Consider the following 20827-nt stretch of genomic DNA (forward strand, 5'->3'; position numbering starts at 1 on the left):
ACAGGGACGTGGTGGGACGCATGCTGAGTGTAAGACAGAGAGCCTTTTCATAGGTGGGTGACAGGGCTGAGAGGGAAAGCACTATGCATGAGTGTCCTGAGTAAGAGACCAAACCTGGAGTCAGAATGGTAAGCAGTGACCACAGGTGCCACCAAAACCTAGGATTACAGTGGGAAGTGGAGGGGAAAGGGGCAGGGCAGCTTCTGTACCTCTGACAGAAACCAAAAGAGAATGTCTACAACATATACATGAGAACAGCAGCCTGAGCAGCAGTGAGCACCAGGGAGCACAGAAAGCTCAGGACAGAAAGCTCTGGGGGATGCCAAGAAGCAGGCAGGACAAGATCTGCTGCTTGATTTTTTCATCAGTGGGCTTGGCTCTCCACCCAGGGTTCTAGAAGGCAGACCATGGCCACAGTTAAGGGACAACAAGATGTAGGAGAAAATAAGTAGCATGGTGTGTGTATGTGTATGTCCATGTCTGTCGATGGTTGTGTGTGTCTGTGGGTGTCTGTGTGTAGGTGGCATGTCTGTGTGTCTGTCTGGGGGAGGCTGTGTATGTGTCTGTGCCTGTGAGTGTGTGTGTCTGTGGGGGGTGGTGACTGTGTGCTTGTCCATCTATAAATGACTGTGCGAATAAGAGAAAAGATGGGGAAGGACAGACATCAGGGATCACCATGACTGCAAGGCTGGGGACAGCAAAGCCTCTGAATGGAAGAGGGAAGACAACCAGAAAGGACAAACTGCACTGGGAATGCTCTAATGCAACAGCTGTCTGCCTGGAGCACATGTACCCATGAACCGGGTGAACCTCAGAAAGGGGGGACCAACAATCATGGGTAAAGTTCGTCTACAGTAAAACTGTGCATGTTTGTGTATAGAGTACACTTCTAAAGAGAGACTACAATTTTTATCAGATGGTCAAGGGAGCTGGGGACCACCAACCCCCAAAAAGTAAAAACAAGTCATTTACCAGCCTCGGACCCCAAGCAAGGCTTATTTTCTCTCTCGGGCCATGGAGGAAGGGAAAGGATGTGGCTGCTCCTCCACACGGGGAGGGAAGAAGCAGGCCTCCCAAAAATGGAGTCAGGAGCATGGTGGAGGGCTAGAGAGTGGGCTCCTAAGGCTCAGGTCCTAGTTCCCTGGACCATGGATGTCACTCGAGATAGGTAACAGGGACTTGGGAGTTGTGACTATGTTCAGGACCCCGTGATGGGAGAAAGCCCCCTCCCCCCCCATCTGAGTGCAATCCCAGGTGTCCTTGCAGGAAGGAGGCAGAGGGAGCAGGAGAGCTAGGCCACGGTGGGTGGGAGCCCTGGGAAGCTGGAAGGGCTGGGGGTGGGCTCCCTCCTGCTGAGGTACCACCTGGGTGTCAGCCCAGGGACACCCCCACTGCCTTCTGGCCTCCAGAACAGCAAGGGAATTCATTTCCATGGCTTCAGCCACTAAGTTTGCAGTCACTTGTTGCAGCAGCCACAAGAAAGTCTTTCAAGCGCTAATTAGGAAGTCTAATGTTTCCAGGAATTCCACCCAAGTCCAGGAAGGTGCAAGGTGTAAAAGGTATGAGGCAGGCCCTTGCTGCGCCCACCTGCCCACAGCCTGTGAAGCCCTGACACACTGCCTGCCCTGCACCCTGTTTTGCTTGGCTTTAGGCACAGGCACAGAGGGCGACAGAAGACAGTAGCAGCAGAGCCAACTCGGCCACCTGGAGGGATCTCCCATGGAAGCCAGCCGGCACTTCCATCCCCCGCGACCTCCCACAGCCTTGACCCCCCCCAACCTTGAAACCCACTCCCTCACAGCCTCACCCTAACCCAGAGCCCAGCCCAAGCCCCCTGTGCCCCCTCCGCCCCTCTCTGCCTGGCCACATCCCCCTCAGCCGACCCCATTCTGGAAAGAGGGGACAAGGCCTGTCCTTGACCCCAGGGCCACCAGCCCACAGCCACCTCCTCACTGCCACGCAGGCCTGGTCAGTGCCTCCACCCCGCCCCACGACAGGGCCACTGCAGTCGCTCCACACATCCAGCCCCAGTCCATGGCCTTCCCTCCAGCCACCGTGGCCTCCCCTGCTCCACCCGTCCCAGCGATCCGGGGGGTGTCCCTTGTCGCCAGTCAGCCAAAGAGTGGGCCACCCGCCTGAGGAGCGTCCCTCCAGCCCAGGGCCTGTGCAGGCCCTCGAGCCATGGTCTCTGGTCCTCAAACCTACTGGGTGAGGTGGCATTTTTATGAAATTGCTCACGATGACAATTATGTCTCTAAAGTAATACCGTGGCCACATTCTCCTACTCCTCGCTGTCCCCAGCTGCATGTTCTAGACTCCAGGACCCCTCCCCACCATGCCTCATCTGGCTGCACCCCTCCTCTCCGGACCATGCCCTCCTGCGGGGACCCCCTCCCACCACACACTTCAATCACAGACTCATGGACACATCCCTCAGAGCGCCCAGCGGCCCCCTGGCAGGCACCATTCCCAAGCCACTCCACAACGAGCCACCGAGGCACGGAGCAGGTAGGACACATCCCAGGTGAGCGGCCGGGCAGGTGCCAGGCAGGCGAGGCACACAAGGGACCTCTGTCTATACCGCATAACTCCGGGGCTGCTCTCCGCCTACACCCCCACAATTCTGGAGCACTCTGTCCACACTCCACAACTCTGGGCTGCTGCTGGCTACACCCACACCCCACAATTCTGGGGCTCATCTACACCCCACAACTCTGGGACCCTGTCTGCACCTCACAACTCTGGGCCACCCTGTCTATACCCCACAACTCTGAGCCACTGTCTACACAAGATGACTCTGGGCTACTCTGTCTACACCCCACAGCTCTGAGACTCAGTCTATACCCCACAATTCTGGGCCGCCCTGTCTACACCCCACAACTCTGGGCTGCCCGGTCTATACCCCATGACTCTGGGGCTCTATCTGCACCTCCCAACTCTGGGCTGCTGTCTGCACCCCACAACTCTGGGACTCAGTCTATACCCCAAAACTCTGGGCTGCCCTGTCTACACCCCACAACTCTGGGCCGCCCTGTCTACACCCCACAACTCTGGGCCGCCCTGTCTGCACCCCACAACTCTGGGACTCAGTCTATACCCCACAACTCTGGGCCGCCCTGTCTACACCCCACAACTCTGGGCCGCCCTGTCTACACCCCACAACTCTGGGCCGCCCGGTCCGCACCCCACAGCTCAGGCCCCCCGGGGGGCAGCACAGGCTGGGCCGGGAGCCGCACCGCGCGGCGCCGACGTTGCCGCAGCTAATCGCGGGAGCTGGGGGTCTCTGGAGACAGCCCTGCGCAAACAATGCGGCCGCCTGCCGGGGGCCCCAGGAAACTCAAGACCCCGAGCCGACTCGGGCCCCGGGCGCCCCGGCTCCAACCCGGGTCCCGGGGGCGCGGCGGGCACCTAGGCCCCGGCTGCCGGCCCCTCCGCCCCCCAACCCCGACCCGGGCCCTCGGGTCCCGCCGAGGAGCGGCCGGCCCCGCGGCGACCCCACAGCCCAGGCTCCCACGCCGCGGCCCCGCCGAGGGCCCGGGAACAAAAGGAGAGCGGCCGGCGGCCGGGCGGGCGGCCCGGGGGCGCGGGGGCCCACACCGGCCCGGCGCCGGCAGGACGCCCCCGGGCCCTCGCCGCGCTGGGCGGGGCCGGCGGCTGGGCCGCGGAGGGCGAGCGCGCGCCCACAGAAGAAAGAAACGGAGGCGGGGCGGCCCCGCGCCCGGCCCGCAACCTACCGGCCGCTCGCTCCGCCGGCCTCGCCCCGCTCAGCCCGCGCGCGCAACGGTCGCTCAGCCGCCGCCGCCGCCGCCGCCGCCGCCGCCGCCCGGGAGGGGGCGGGGCCAGGGGGCGGGGGGCTCCGTGGGCGGGGCCTCGGGAGGGCGGGGCCTCGGGAGGGCGGGGCCTCTGGGCGTGGGCGGGGCTCGGGATCCCGCCGAAGTGCTCGGCCTGTGGGCGGGGCCTCGGGGCGGGGCCGAGCCTCCGGGGGCGGGGCCTACAAGGCCGAGGCCCGGGGCTGCCAGGGAAGAGGGCCGAAAGGGATGCAGGGCGGGCCCTTGTCCCGGGGCCAGCGAGGCGGACGTGAAGGGGCGGGGCCTCCCCGACCGGCGACCGGACTTCCGCTGCCCGAGCGGAGGAGGTGGTGCGCGGCAGCCGCGGAGTCCTTGCAGATCGCCGCCTCCGGTCCCCTCCTTTCTCCCAGCCCTGATGCTCTCCCGTCCTGGGGCTCCTCCTGCGCCCCCGCCCCGGTCCCTCCCGACACCCCCGCCCCTGGGGCTTCTCCCGGTCCCGGGTCCCCCCACCTCGGGTCCCCTCCGGTCTCCCCGACCCAGATTCCCCTCCAGCCCCGGTCCCATGAAAAGTGAGCTGACACTTCCTCCGCCCCGCGCAAGCCGCCTAGCATCAGGGATCCCACACCCTCTGAAGACCCTGATGTGCATCTAGACCGCCTCCCACCCGGAAATCACTTTATTTTTAAGAGAGGAGAGCAATGAGAAGTGTGCTGTCCCCCGCAGAGGACTGTCATCCCCTAGTCCTCCCAACAGGTGCAAGAGCCAGGCAGGCATCACCCTGCTCCCTGTAGGTCTCCTCCCCTCCTGCCCAGGCGGGACAGAGAACCCTCCAGGGTTAGCTCTCTCCCTGCCTCCCATTGTCTTCCTCCTCAGCAATCACTATTTCCTTGGAAATTACTTTCCCTGTAGTCACAGTGACCAGCTAGAGTACTTTGGGGCAACAGTCCCATGGGCATTTGCTATGTGATATAAGTGTGGAAAAAAATCAAGTGCAGGCCTCCTGACTAGTTGGGCCCTGTCTTGCAGTAGGTACATGGCCAGCTCCCAGACCTGGCTGGAGCCACTTGCACTGCCTGTTAACTCCTCATGACAAATTCACCAGCATCACGCTACCACCTACCCCCACAAGGGAAAACCAGAAAACTCAGATGTTCTCTATTCCCTCCAGTGCTCCCAGGATGATAGCAAGGGTGATTCTTCTACGGTCTAACCCCTGATGCTGGGGTGTCAGGAGGTGGGCCCTTTGGGAGGTGATGAGGTCATAAGGGTAGAGCCTCCACGAGTGACATTAGTGCCTTCTAAAGGAGACCCCAGGGACATCTGGGTGGCTCAGCTATTAAGCGTCTGCCTTTGGCTCAGGGCATGATCCTGGAGTCTTGGGATCGAGTCCCACATGGAGCTCCCTGTGTGGGGCCTGCTTCTCTCTCTGCCTGTGTCTCTGCCTCTCTCTGCGTGTCTCTCATGAATGAATCAATGAATCAATGAATGAATAAATAAATAAGACCCCAGAGAGCTGCCTTGTCCTTCCACCAAGTCGATGAAGCAGGAAGCTCCCACCAGACACAGAACCTGCTGATGCCTTGACCTTAGACTTCCAGCCTCTAGAACTCAGTCATCAATGAGCCCCCCAGTCTGTAATATTTTTGTCAAAGCAACTCAGATGGTCTGAGACACACATCCAGGTCTGCCTCTGCTGTACAAAGGCCAGGGGCGGGAGAGCAGGTGAGCAGAATCCCTCCCAGTCTGGGCCACAGCCCCTTTCTAAGACTATCACGTGTCCCTCCTGCCTCCTGAGAGTCATGTCAGCTACCTGCTCTGGCCTGGGTCCGCTTTCATCCTCTTGTTTCCTTCCCCCAGTGCCGAGTCCCTGCTCCTTCCAGCTTGCCTTGGCCTCCTCCCTCCCTCCTCTGCTGCCCTCCTTCCCTGTTAAATATGTCCCTGACCTATCTGCCCTCCAGGTTTCATGCCCTGGGGACTCTGCAGCACCTCTCCTGTCCTCCTCCCCTTCTGAATGTATCACCTGTTTTCTTTAGCCTCAGAAATCCTCCTCTCCCTACTCCATGCTGCGCCTCCCCCAGCAAGTTTTTCTCATTGGCAGCCCTTCCTCATCAGGTCTTGTATTATTTGTTCTGGTCCCAGGAGGAAATTTGAGAAGAGCCCAATAAAACCCCTGATTGGAAGGGAAACCAGAGAGGTGGTGCAGAGCCAGGAGGAGTAAGGGCAGGGAGGGGGGCAGGCACCTACTAGGGCTGAGGGAGTGTGGGCAGAACTCAGAGGGAAGGGAGAGGGAGAGCCGCCTAACAGCCCTGGGGCCAGGGGCACCGCCAGCCCTGATGGCCCCAAACACGGGACAGCAGGGAAGTGAGCCCCCACCCCACCCTCCTCCCACCCTTTCCACTCCTGCCCAGTCCCACTGATGGAAACTTCTGGAGGCAGGGGCAGGCCAGCCTCCCGGCACCGGCACTGGGAGCAGAGAAGTGGGGTGGAGAGCTGCTCTGACAGGGGCACGGCAGATCTTCCCTTGCCTGTGGCTTGCTTCTCTGCATCTGCACAGCGTCCACGGGTATTTCCTTGGGTGGGAAAGGAGGGACGCGTGTGTGGGGTGGCTGAGTTGGGGACTTCAGCGAGGCGGCACGCCCAGGGGAAGAGAGGGTGCTGATCCAGCAGGGTGGGGCTGAGGGGCTGCTTCCACGGGAGGTACTCCCCCCCCTCCCCGAGTACGGAAAAGTTGTGCAAGACAGAAATGGGCCATCTATCATGGTGAGAAAAGAGGTGGAAGGGGAAACTGAGTCCCGATGTGAGCAGATGTGCCTTATCAATGAAGTCAAGTTCCTTATGCATATCTGGTGGTTTACAAGGACGGGGCACACTCCTCACTCTGGCCCCTCTGGCCCTGGGGCTCTGCTCTGCACTGCCCTCACCCCTGGGGTCTGGTGCATCCCCTCCACAGCCACCCCTTCTGCTGTCACAGACTCCGTGGTCGCGGCCTGGGACAGCTGTGCCTGCCCAGTGGCTGGGACACCCCAGCAGACACCCCCAGAATGATTTGGCCACAACTGGGCACCCTTGGTCCATGAAGCTGACACACAGTCCTCATCACAGGTATGCAGCCAGCTCTGCCTGCATGCCCGTGGTCTCCACTCTACTCTTTTTTTTTTTAAACATTTTATTTATTTATTCATAGAAGACACAGAGAGAGAGAGAGGCAGAGACACAGGCAGCGGGAGAAGCAGGCTCCATGCAGGGACCCCGATGTGGGACTCGATCCCCGGTCTCCAGGATCACACCCCGGGCTGCAGGCGGCGCCAAACCGCTGTGCCACAGGGACTGCCCTCTCCACTCTACTCTTGTTGATAGTTCCCCACTGTCCCCTCATGTCCCCTCACTGTCCCCTCATGTCCCTTCACTGTCCCCCTCACTGTCCCCTCACTGTCCCCTCACTGTCCCCTCACTGTCTCCTCACTGTCCCCTCATGTCTCCTCACTGTCCCTCACTGTCCCCTCATGTCTCCTCACTGTCTCTTCACTGTCCCCTCATGTCCCCTCACTGTCCCCTCATGTCTCCTCACTGTCTCTTCACTGTCCCCTGATGTCTCCTCACTGTCTCTTCACTGTCCCCTCATGTCCCCTCACTGTCTCCTCACTCTCCCCTCATGTCTCCTCACTGTCTCCTCACTGTTCACTCACTGGAAGAGACACAGCGCCCAAGAAGCAGCAGTAGTGGATTTGGGAGGCCAGGTCAGTGGTGCAGGGCTGGGGAGGGGCCAGGTGGGGCCTCTGAAGCGAGAACCAAGGAGGCAGGTGGGACCAGAGGAGGACAAGGCCCACGTGGAAGCCAGAGGGGACGCCAGGGAGATGCATGTGGGGCTTCGGGCCCCAGCCCAGCCCAGCTCACACCTGCCCACACCTGATCCACCCTGGCTCCAGGAACCCCCCTGAGGCCCTCTTAGACCTTCTGGGGGGCAAGCCACCTCTTCCCGGAATGTCCCCAGAACCCGCCAGCGGCACCTCCGTGCTGTAGAATTCAGTAGGGCCAGCGAACAGGGGAAATCAGTCACATGAAGCCTGAGGTTTTTACCCAGAACACATGAAATTAATTAAATAGAGCACATTGTTACTAAATAGAACCCGTATTAATTAGGGGCATTGTTACCAAATAGACTACGCATTAATTGCATAGACCACATCGTTACCGAGGAGAACTCACGCTAATGAACCAGAGCGCATCGCCCCGCACGGAATGCACTTTATTTCCCCGGGGCCCCCAGAAGAAGGACTGCACAGGGCCAGGGCCGCGGGCACGGGAGGTCCCACAGGCAGGCCAGCCTCGGGCCAGGTCACCCAGCAGGAGACGGGGTCCCCCGCGTGGCGTGACCGCAGCCTCCTTGGGCAGACCTGACTCAGAAACGTCTCTTCCTATTTGGGGGAAATGTATCTTAGCAGAATCCTTCCTGTCACAGAAAATAAAAAGTAATGCAGAGAGCACTGCCTCAAAGCAGGCAAAGGACAGCGTAAGACCGTTCTCATCGTTGGGCTCTGAGGCCCCCTGAGTGATTCTGCCATGACCTCTGTCAGCCGGCACGTCACTCCTGCGGAGAAACTTTGTTGGCTACGCCCAGAGCAGAAAGCCTCCAAAGCTCACCTTCTGGATGGGGATTTTTAGATGAGAAGAAATGAGTGTTCTTTTATAAAATGGTGGATCCCTCCTTCTGCTTCGCCGACGTGTGTGCTCAGCTGCCGCTAGCGGGCCAGCCCTCGCCCAGCAAGACCCAGGTCAGGGCCACGTCCCGGAGGCAGGAGCTCCTGGTGGGGCGCGGAATTGTCTTTGGCCACGGCCAGTGATGTGGCTGCTGGCTGCCACCCACCTGCCCATTTCCAGGCACGCAGACTGAGGCCAGCCGCGGACTGCAGCTGGCCAGAGGGGCCACCCTGACTGAGGTGGGTTCCCCCGCATCTGGGGCCCACGGAGCTCCGAGGCCAGGGCGGGTGGCCTAGCATGGGAGGGCAGGAGCCCGAGACGCTGGCCTGAGAGGGTCAGCTTCCCTCGGGGCCACGGGGACCCACAGATTGGTGAGGACCTCTTCCCGCACTTTCTACAGTGATAATAGGGACTGCACAGGGAACTCTGGGCACTACCCTTCTGAGCCGGCCTCGGGAAGTGGGGGTGACTTATCCCAAGAGCCAATGGTGAAACAAGCTCAGGAGTGGAGTGTCCCCAACACCTCCCCCCTGCCCCACCGCAGGACACTGGTGGCAGGTGGCCGGCAGGGGGCCACGGGCTTCCACAGGCTACCATGCATATTTGCTGCGGAGGGCAGAGAAGGGCTTAGGAAGTCTTTGGGGTGAACACAGGACCTTTCCCTTTCAAGGGGACCCACAGTCTCGGTGCTGCTAGGCCTTGCTGCATCCCTGGAACACCTAGCCCAGGTCCCCCTGCCTCCACCCACTTCACAGATAAGCAGGACCCCTGCCCTTCACACCCACCCCCAGCCCAGTGGGCCACCTTCATGGGTGCCTGTGGTGACAGCCAGCGTAATGGCAGCAGTGCCAGGCTAGGGGACCTGCAGGACCTTTCCCAGACTGGAACACACAGTCTGTGTCTGGGGAAGCTTCCATCCTCCTCCTGGGAGACTGGAGAATTCTCTAATGCCCGGCTCCGGGCCCCAAGTACTCCCAAGAGCAGACCTCCTACACTTTCTGCATCACCCACTTCAGATCCACGGTGAGAGGCAGGCTCCCAGGGGTCTCCCCCAAGCAGCAGGGCGGTGCTAGGTCCCGTACCCCAGGGGGGATGAAGCCTTGGGGGCAGGGGGCTGCTGTCCCCTTCATCTGGAATCCACCCCACTCACTGCCTGGCAGGGCTTCACCCAGGAGGCCCCGCTCCTCTGAGGTCTGGTCCCAAACTGAGTAAACTATCCAGTGGAATGTCTTCCAGACAAAAATTCCTATAAAACAACAAAACTGAAAAGCAGAGCTAAAGTTATGAGGTCTTTTTCCCAATTTTTTTTTAATGTGGTAAAATAGACTTAGAAAATTTACCATTTGGGGATCCCTGGGTGGCGCAGCAGTTTGGCGCCTGCCTTTGGCCCGGGGCCTGATCCTGGAGACCCGGGATCGAATCCCACATCGGGCTCCCAGTGCATGGGGCCTGCTTCTCCCTCTGCCTGTGTCTCTGCCTCTCTGTCTCTCTCTGTGTGACTATCATGAATAAATAAATTTTTAAAAATCTTAAAAAAAAAAAAAGAAAATTTACCATCTGAACTACCGTTAAGTGCCTAGTGCAGCAGCGTTAAGTACACTCACCATATACAGCCGACCCCCTCCACCCAAGAACTGCTTTCATCCTGCAAAATGGAGCCTCCGTTTCCCCCATAAACACTAACCCTCTGTCCCTGCCCACCTTGGCACCACCGTGTACTTTCTCTGTGCTTTGACAGCTGGATGCCTCCTGTACGTGGGGTCACCCAGCATTTGTCCCTTGGGGCCTGGCTTCTTTCACTCTGCATGATGTCCTCAGGGTTCATCCACATAGTAGCAGGTGTCAGAAGATCCTTCCTGTTAAAGGCTGAATAATACTCCATCACATGGATGGATCACATTTTGCTAATCCATCTGTCCATCCATGGACACTGAATTGCTTCCACATTTTAACTATTGTGAATAATGCTGCCACAAATTTGTGTGTACCAGTGTATATCTGGCCCCTGCTTTCAATTCTTTTGGGTACATGCCTGGAAGTGGAATGCTGGATCATAGGGTAGTTCTGTTTGATTTTTTGAGGACACTGGTTTCTGCAGCAGCTACACCAGTTTACATCCTCACCAGCAGTGCACAGGCTTCAGCTTCCCCTCATCTTCACCAGCGCTTGGTATCTTCTAGGCTTTTTTGAAAGTAGTCATCCTACGGGGTGTAAAGCAGCATATCATTGTGGGGGTTTTTAAAAAGATTTTTTAATTTATTCGTTTGAGACAGAGAAAGCACAAGGAAGAGTATGAGTGAGTGGGACGGGAGAGGAAGAGGGAGAAGCAAAGTCCCCTCTGAGCTGGGAGCCCGATGCAGGACTCGATCCCAGGACCCCAGGATCATGACCTGAGCAGAAGGCAGGTGCTTCACTGACTGAGCCTCCCAGGTGCTCCATCATTGTGGTTTTGATTTGCATTTCCCTGGTTAGTGATGTTGAGCAAGTTTTTGTGTATTTATTGACCATTTGTATATTTCTAAAGGTATGGTTTGCATATGGCCGCACGATAGCAAAAAATCAAAACTATGTTTAGTTGCTTATGTCTAGAGACTGTTAATGGTCAACTGTGACTGGATGAGTAATAGCAGAAAGACACACACCATAACTGCTTACATGTTATTTCAGAAAACACCTTTTTTTGTGTTCATTTCAGCAAAATCTTTAATTATGTTGCTATAATCCAGATTTCCACATCATTTGTGCTGTATTTTCAATTTGGAGAAACTTATTCTGCTGAGGCAGAAGAAATGAGGGCCATCAATAAAATTCTTAGAGCAAATATTTATAGTGGGAAAAGAACCAAAGATTTTATGTATCGTGTTCAAACATTGTTGTGGGTTTGCATATAAAACATTATCACAGAAAACATGGCAAGCTAATTTCATCATAGAAATCACCATAACAGCAAGATTTTCACCATACCTGAAAGCAATAGCTAAATTCATGCAGTATTTCTAAAGTTCTTCTTTCCAATTTGTTGACACTGAGACATTATTTCAGAAATACCAAAATGTTTTTCAGTTTATTCTAATCTCTCTTCAACTGAGATCATGACTCCATTGAAACTGACAGTAACTCATCTCTGTGAATCATCTCCTTCATCTTTGTGCCAATGTTTTAATCTCCTTACATTTTCTAGAATACTATTTTTATTGCTTATTTCACAGGCAAGTATTGTTAAATTTTTTTATGGATAAAAGCTATTTTCTATCCAATTAAAAAAAAAAGGGCAGGGATCCCTGGGTGGCCCAGCGGTTAAGTGCCTGCCTTCGGCCCAGGGCGTGATTCTGGAGTCCCAGGATGGAATCCCAAGTCAGGCTTCCTGCATGGAGCCTGCTTCTCCCTCTGCCTGTGTCTCTGTCTCTGTCTCTGTCTCTCTCTCTCTGTGTCTCTCATGAATAAATAAATAAAATCTTTAAAAAAAAAAAAGCTTGACTTTTTAAAAAATTACTCAACCTGTTTTATTTTTCCCTTTCTGCATGCTTGTCCTAATACTATCAATAGCAATAGATACACCAAATGATCACAACAGAGCAGACATGAAATCATTTTCGTTTTCCTCTGAAGACCATGCCTCTTCCTCATCTGAGGATATTCTGCTATTTTACTTAACTCTTCTGTGCAGCTGGAATCTTGGGTAAATTAGATCTAATTGTTTTAACAGCATCTAGTTGACATTCTTTTTGTGTTTCTGAGGGTGATTATAAGGTCAAATATGATATATGTCTCATCAAGAAGTTCCATCTTTGGGCAGATGCAGAAAATATCAAATAGAACCCTTGAGCTATTCCAAAGCACATCATCATTGTTGGCATCCTCAACGCCATATATAACAAATTCAGACTCTGTGCCATAGTTGACACAAAGAAGGCTTCTGTGTTTCTGGCCAAAATTTTAGCTTGTTTACTTTTTCCTTTATGCATTGTGATAGCACCATTATTATAGTCTTTTGCTTACAGTTTTTAAAGTATTAGATGAAAGTAAAATTGTTTCACTTGATTTCTTAAAATTTAATGGAATCTTAAGTAAAATGATTTCCAGCTTCCATGTTCAATGTCTGGTTTGTTTCCGATGCTCAGTAGAGGTCAGCCACTTCACCGCTTGGTCTGGCCCGACACGCACAGACACAGAATAATCGTATGAACAGTATTGCAAAATGCTCCTTGGTTGCCATGTGAAACTGTAACAAATGTTCTGCTAATTTCTGAGAACCTCTGGAAACGATCACAAATAGAAATATGAAGAAAAGCAAGACAAATGGCACCATGGGCAAACTATTTTAGGATGCGAATCTATGGCATTCACTCCACCTGAGACGGAGGATTTAATAAATGTGCTGATTTGCTTTTTACATCAGCCTAAGCACTTTCAATGTGGAGCATAATGAATAAAAGAAAATTGGACGTCTTCTTCCACCTGGGGTGTGGATACAAGACTTTCACTTCCACGGTACAATGAAAAACCAGGAAAAAAAAATATTATACTTTTCTACAGGGTTAGTAGGCTGGTATAGACATTTTAATGAACTGAATTCCTGAGAAAGATAAGCTCTTCATAGAGAACAGAATGTGGCGGCAATGTCCGTGCCTGTGGCAGAAGTCTGGTTCTCATACTGGCAGAAGGAGGAGCAGAGATGAAGAGAAACAGTCTTAGATGGTAAGTCAGCCCCAGCAATTAGATTTTCCCACCCAGACTCAAATTTCCCAAAGAAAGTGAGAAAATACAGTGGAAAGCAAAGTGAAATCACTTAGTCCTCCACATTCTCACAGTGCTGAGACCCCAGGGTTCCAACAGGATTAAATCCAAAGTGAACTGAATATATCTGAAACTATAGCTGTGCTCCTGAACCAAACTCTGACAAGATCAAAAAGGCTGCAATGTAATGGAGATAGAAGGTTGGGCTGAACACACATGAACTCAATCTCATTAAAGCCGTGTCCCAGCTCCAGAGTCAACTTGATTCTTGGAGGAATGTGAGTGATAAGACCCTCAACCTCTTTAAAAAAAAGGTGGGGGGGAATCCCTGGGTGGCGCAGCGGTTTGGCGCCTGCCTTTGGCCCAGGGCGCGATCCTGGAGATCCGGGATCGAATCCCACGTCGGGCTCCCGGTGCATGGAGCCTGCTTCTCCCTCTGCCTGTGTCTCTGCCTCTCTCTCTCTCTCTGTGACTATCATAAATAAATAAAAATTAAAAAAAAAAAAAAAAAAGGCAGGGGGCAGCCCCGGTGGCTCAGCGGTTTAGCGCCGCCTTCAGCCCAGGGTGTGATCCTGGAGACCCCGAATCGAGTCCCACATCAGGCTCCCTGCATGGAGCCTGCTTCTCCCTCTGCCTGTGTCTCTGCCTCACTCTCTCTCTCTCTCTCTCCTCTGTGTGTCTCTCATGAATAAATAAATAAAAATCTTAAAAAAAAAAAAAAGACCCTCAACCCAACTGAGGAAATGGCTTGCATTTGGGGGAAATAAAATAAAAACAAAACATTACATAACAGTTTCCACTGTTCATTTACACACAATGTCTGGAATGGAACAAAAAATTATAAGAATATGGGGGTGCCTGGGTCCTCAGTCAATTTAGCATCCAAATCTTGATTTTGGCCTGGGTTGTGAGATGAAGTCTGGCATTGGGCTCCATGCTCAGCGGGGAGCCTGCTTAAGATTCTCCCCCTTTTCTTCTTCCCCTCCCTCTGCTTGCACACACACACTCTCAAATAAATAATCTTCAAAAAAATGATAAGACATGTGAAGCAGAAAATTTGACCCATGTCAAGAGAAAACACAATAAAAAATGTAGATCCTAGATGTCCAGTAATTGAAATTAGCAGACACATAATATAAAAAATATACTATGAATATGTAGAAGAATTTGCAGATAAGGATAGAATGGATAAAGAATGGGGTATTTTGGAAGATAAATGGAAACTCCAAAATTGCAAAAAAAGTTCAAGAACTGAAAATTACAATATCACAATATCTGAAATATAAAGGTATTGGCTAGGCTTCTGGACACTGCAAAATAAACTTCCAGTGAACTTGAAGGCAGATCAGTATGAATATTCAGTATGAATATTCCAAACTAAATTACAGAAAAGAAAAGATTGAATAAAATAAAAAGAGTGGTTGTGACCTGTAGGATAACATCAAGTAATGTGACAAATGTGTAACTGGATTCCCAGAAAGGTAACATGGGGAAAATATATTTGAAGAAATAGTGGCCAAATTTTTCTCATATTTTTATTTTACTTTATTTATTTATTTATTTATTCATTCATTCATTCATTCATTCATTCACTCATGAGAGACATAGAGAGAGAGAGAGAGAGGCAGGGGCATAGGTAGAGGGAGAAGTAGGCTCCCTGCAGGGAGCCCGATGTGGACTCCATCCCAGGACCCTGGTATCACAACCTGAGCCAAAGGCAGGCACTCAACCATTGACTCACTCAGCTGCCCCACTTTCTTTTGGATTAACTGATTTTAAATTTTAAAAATGTTATCTCCTCTTTTGGCTACAATACCCTTTTACTATTTTCCAGAGTTTATTCTGGGGATTCCAATATGTATTGTTTGCCTCAATATACTTTGAAATCACATTATACTATTCCATGCATCAGGTAAAGACCTTTCAACATATAATTCCATTTCCTTTCCAAATGGAAATTATAATTTACACATGTTTGTAAAAATAAACCTAGAATACATTGTTATTATTTTTGCTTAAGTGTTCAACTGTCTTGGGGCTCCTAGGTGGCACAGTCAGTTAAGTGTCCAACTCTTGGTTGCTGCTCAAATCATGATGTCAGGGTTGCGAGATTGAGCCCTGAATTGGGCTCCATTCTCAGTTCAGAATCTGCTGAAGACTTCTGTTCTTCCCCATTGCTCGATCTCACTCCCTCAAATAAATAAATCCTTTTAAAAATGTTTAACTGTCTTTAAAGAAATGAAGAAAATAGAAGAGTTTTCTATATTTACCATTTCTAGTGTTCTTCATTCCTTTGTGTGGATCCAAGTTTCCATCTGGCATCATTTCTTTTTAGCCTAAACAACTTCTCTTAGCATTTCTTGCAGCATGCATACACTAGCAATGGATTCAACAAGCTTTTGTTAATCTGTAATTACTTTTATTTTGCTTTTCCTCTTCAAGTGTATTTTCATTGGATGTAGGATTCACAGTTGACAGTTTTTCTTCCCAGTGCTTTAAAGATGTTGTTCTTTTGTCTTTGGTTCTCTATTGTCTCTGATAAAAACTCAGCCATTTTTATTATTGCACTAATGTATGTAATGTATCCTTTTCCCTCTATCAATTATTATATTAAATATAAATGGGCTAAACACTCAAATTAAAATGCAGAGCATGTGAGGATGGATTTTTAAAAACCCTGCTATATTCTGTCTAACAAAGACACACTTTAAATATTAAAAAAATTATATTGAAAGGATAGAAAAAGGATAGAAAGGATAGAAAGGATAGAAAAAGGATAGATAGAAAAGAAGGATAGAAAAAGAAATAGAAAGGATAGAAAAGGAAAGGATAGAAAAAGAAATACCATGGAAAAAAAATAACCTTAAGAAAGCTGGAGTGGCTGTATCTTCAAATATTTGAAGCAAAAATTGTGAGAACTGAAAGGAAACAAATAATAATAGATAAAAGCACATTTATAGTTGAATATTTTAACATTTTATATCATAAGTTAATGAGAAAATCAGACAAAACAATTAATAAGGACATAAAATATTTGAACATCATCAAACAATCTAACCTAATTAACACAAATAGAAGACTACATCCATCAGCTACAAAATACAGATTATTTTCAATTGTACATGGAACATTTACCAATAGAGAACATATGCTGGGCCATGAAATAAATCTTACTAATTTTAAAGAATTGATGTCATACAGTATATGTTTTCTATCAAAAACAGAAATTAATAATGATATCTAGAAAAGCACTCAATTTTATTATTTTTTTTTTAATTTTTTTATTTATTTATGATAGTCACAGAGAGATAGAGAGAGAGGCAGAGACACAGGCAGAGGGAGAAGCAGGCTCCATGCACCGGGAGCCCGACGTGGGATTCGATCCCCGGTCTCCAGGATCGCGCCCTGGGCCAAAGGCAGGCGCCAAACCGCTGCGCCACCCAGGGATCCCAAAGCACTCAATTTTAGACAAGTGTGCTTCTAAATAATTCACAGGTCAAATTATAAGGGGAATTAGAAAAATATTTTTAATTGAATAGTAATAAAAACACAATATATCAAAAATTATGGTATGTAAATAAAGTCTTATGGAGATAAATTTGTAATTTTAAATGCTTATGTTATTGAAGATGGTTTAAAAGGAATGGTTCAAGCCTCCATATTAAGAAGCCAGCAAATGCAGAGCAAATTAAACTAAAGTAAATAGAAGGAAGAAAATAATAAGAGTGGAAATTAATGAAATAGAGAACAGGCAAACCACAGTAGAAAAACAGAGATAAATGTTTTTTTTTTATTAAAATTTGCCAATTCTTAGTAAGACTAATGAAAAGGAAAGGAAGACACACATATGACCAATATCAGGAATATCATTACAAGCCTACAGATACTTATTTTTTAAAGATTTTTAATTTATTTTATTTATTCAGAGAGACAGAGAGAGAGAGAGAGGCACAGGCAGAGGGAGAAGTGGGCTCCACGCAGGAAGCCTGACATGGGACTCGATCCTGGGTCTCCAGGATCACACCCCGGGCTGCAGGCGGCGCTAAGCCGCTGGGCCACTGGGGCTGCCCACCTACAGATATTTAAAGGACATTAAGAAAATAGTATGAACAACTTTGTGACAACAGATATGACAACATATAAAATGGAAACATTTCTTTAAAAACACAACAAAATTACACAAAAGGAAATAGAGAGTTGAGCCCTATATTGGTTAAAGAAATTGAATAATTAAGCACCTTTAAGGAGAAATGTGCTAATGTCTACAACTTACTTAGGGATGTATCAGAAAATAAGACTAATGGATACGTAGGTGGGTATCTGATTAGGAAAGCATAATAACATTTTATTGTAGGAAATGGAATGACTGTCATTATCAAGTCTGTCTTTTTTGAGTTTAAAATTTTCATAATAAAATTTTAGATAAAAAACCAATATTTTCTATAAAGAAACTTACCCATAAGTAACCTGCCAGGACTATATGGTGTTGGAGTGAGTAAAATCATTTAAGAAGGAAATACAGGGTTGCCTGGATAGCTCAGTAGTTGAGTATCTGCCTTCAGTTCTGGAATTGAGCCCCACATTGGGCTCCCTACTCTGCAGGGAGTCTGCTTCTCCCTCTCTCTCTTGCTCAGCTCTTCCTTGCTATCTCTCTCTCAAATAAATAAATGAAATATTTTTTAAAAAGAAAAATACCATTCTCACATAATTTTTCAGAAAATAAAGATTGAATACTTTATTTTTTTTTTGATTGAATACTTTAGTACTCATTTAATGAGACCTACATAACTCTGATACCAAAACCTGACAAGGACATCATGAGAAAAAGAAATTATAAACCCATGTCCTCATTAACATAAGCCCAACAATCCTCAGCAAAATATTACTCAATTGAATAACACCATGAACAAGTATGCTTTATCCCAGGAATGCAAGGTTAATTTAACATTTAAAAAACAATCCTTGGGGCATCTGGGTGGCTCAGTAAGCTAAGCACCTGGCTCTTCATTTTGGCTCAGGTCATGGTCTCAGGGTCATGAGATCAAGCCTCACCTTAGACTCCATGCTCAGTGCAGAGTCTGCTTGAGATTCTTTCTCCCTCTCCTTCTGTCCCTCCACCCATTCTCTCTCCTCTCTTCTCCAATAAATAAATAAAATTTAAAAAATAAAAAGCAATCCTTTCCTTGTTATTCATAACATCAACAAAATAAAGGAGAAAAATCTTGTAATTATCACAGCAAATGCCAAGAAAGCATTTGTCAAAATTCAACACTCGTTTATGGTAAAAAAATTGTAAACCAACAAACTAAAAATAGGAACTTCTTCAATTTGATAGATGCATCTGTGAAAAACCTACAGTTAACATTATACTCAATGGTGAAAAACTGAATGTTTTCCCCTAAGATCAAGAATGTGGCAATGATGGGGCTCTTCTAGCTTCTTTTAACATGGTACTGGAGGTCCTAGCCAGAGGAATGAAGCTTGAAAAAGAAATAAAAAGCATACAAATCGGAGAACAAAAAGTAATATGCATTTATTCACAGAAAATATGATTGTGAACCTAGAAAGGCCTAAGGAATTTATTTAAGAAGCTATCAGACTAATAAGTGAGTCTTGAGGGTTGTAGGCTACAGATACAAAAACCAATTGTGTTTCTATATACCACCAATAAACAAATTGAAAAATAACATACTGAGGAATAAATTTAATAAAGGAGGTACTAGACTTTGCCAAAGGGATATATACCATGTTCATAAATTGCAAGACTGAATATTAATTGGTAACATTCAATTCTCTTCAACTTGATCTACAGATTCAATGTCATCTCAATAAAAATTTCAGCAGGTGTTTGGGGGGGCGGGAATTGGCAAGCTGATATAAAACTAATTTTCTTAAAGATTTTATTTATTTATTCATGAGAGAGATAGAAGGAGAGAGAGGCAGAGACACAGGCAGAGGGAGAAGCAGGCTCCATGCAGGTTGCCTGACATGGGACTCAATCCCGGGTCTCCAGGATCATGCCCTGGGCTGAAGGCAGCACTAAACCTCTAAGCCACTGGGGCTCCCCTGATTTAGAACTTATATGCAAAAGTAAGAGATCTGGGATAACCAAAGCAATTTTGGAAAAGAATAACAAAGTTGGAAGATTGTACTTTCTGATCTCGAGACTTTCTATAAAGAAAAGGAGTCTACAGTCATGAAGACAATGTAGACATATGGGCCAGTGGAACCATGTCTAGAAATAGACCCACTCTGTTCAGTGAACTGATTTTTTAAAAAGATTTTTATAATTTATTTATTTGACAGAGAATGAAAGCACAGCAGGGGGAGGGTTAGAGGGAGAAGCAGACCCCCCACTAAGCAGGGAGCCTGCCTTGGGGCTTGATCCAGGACCCTGAGATCATGACCTGAAACTAAGGCAGAGGCTTTACCAACTGAGCCACTCAGGTGTCCCCAGTGAACTGATTTTTGACAATGACCCCAGAGAAATTCAGTGAGGGAAAGGGAAGACTTGCAACAAATGGTGCTGGAATCACTGGCTGATAATGGGGGAAATGATGAACTTTCATACCTAACTCACACAATGCACAACAATTAAGTTGGGACGGACAGAAGGCCCAAACACAACCACAGCTCAAGAACACGGTGTGGAACATACCTACCTTCCTGACCTCGGTCAGGATTTCTCAGCATACAGGAAGCTCTAGCTACAAGAGAAAATTGAACTAGATAATTTTGATTTTGATCAAAAGCAAAATCTCTGCCCACCAAAAGACACCATTAGTGTCCATTTTTCACTGCGGTGGCATCACAAGGTTTGGACAGACTCACCACCCCGTCCACTGCAAACCAGACAAAATGTGTGAGAGGGCTGTTTTCAGACATGAGACTGTGCCTGAGATGAGACAGGAGAGCAGTGAGCCTTGTGAGCCCCTGGCTTTTTGCCCGCAGCCAGCGTGCCCCAGGGTGTGGTGGGGACACCCCAGACTTACAACCCCGCTCAGAGAAGGCTTCTGTGGGCACAAGCTGTGGGAGCCAGGAGCCAGGGGTAGGAGGGCTCCAGCCCTGGGGAGAAAGAGCTCAGACACAAGCAGGGAGGCTGAGACAGTGTGGACATGGGGCCAGGCTACATCTCCAGGGAGATGTGCTGGACTTGAGGTTCAAAGCCAGGGATGCAGGCCCTGCTCCATGGGACTGAGGGTCCCATGGCCTGTGAATCACCGCCCCCCCCCCCGCCTTTGGGTACCACAGAATGCTCAGCTGGGGCCTGTCCCCCTGCCCACACCCCCACTTCTCCCAGAGGCCAGTGCGGCATGGGGCTCCTGGATCCGGGCTGGATGCAGGACTGCTATTCTTGGCTGTAACCTAAGCCAGCTGCCCATTAAAATTCCATGAGTTTCGAAGGCTTGAGCTGCAGTTGATATTTCTAATTATTGTGAAATTAAAATTGTCCTCGTACTTTAAGGATAATTGCCGGCCATGCCAGCTGGCACCCCAGGGAGCCACGCTGTTCCCATGTAGAGCTTGGAAAGTCTCTGGAAAGTTCTCTGAACAGGGAAAGACAAAGGCTGTGGTGAAAACGAGGGAGGTTGGCGAGAGGGGGG

The 20827-nt window shown here is 49.4% G+C and overlaps 1 protein-coding gene across 5 annotated transcripts in view; it reads right to left on the reverse strand.

Annotated features, from left to right (window-relative positions):
- Positions 1 to 3797, reverse strand: part of RGS12 (regulator of G protein signaling 12) — a 119061-nt gene extending 115264 nt beyond the window's left edge. For all 5 annotated transcript variants that reach the window (XR_005987305.1, XR_005987304.1, XM_041752003.1 and 2 more), the window contains exon 1: positions 3735 to 3797. The gene's annotated coding sequence lies outside the window, so the exon portion shown is untranslated. The remainder of the gene's footprint in view (positions 1 to 3734) is intronic.
- Between the last annotated feature and the right edge of the window lie 17030 nt (positions 3798 to 20827).

This window comes from Vulpes lagopus, chromosome 4 (assembly GCF_018345385.1).
Source record: "Vulpes lagopus strain Blue_001 chromosome 4, ASM1834538v1, whole genome shotgun sequence".
Classification (NCBI taxonomy): domain Eukaryota; kingdom Metazoa; phylum Chordata; class Mammalia; order Carnivora; family Canidae; genus Vulpes; species Vulpes lagopus.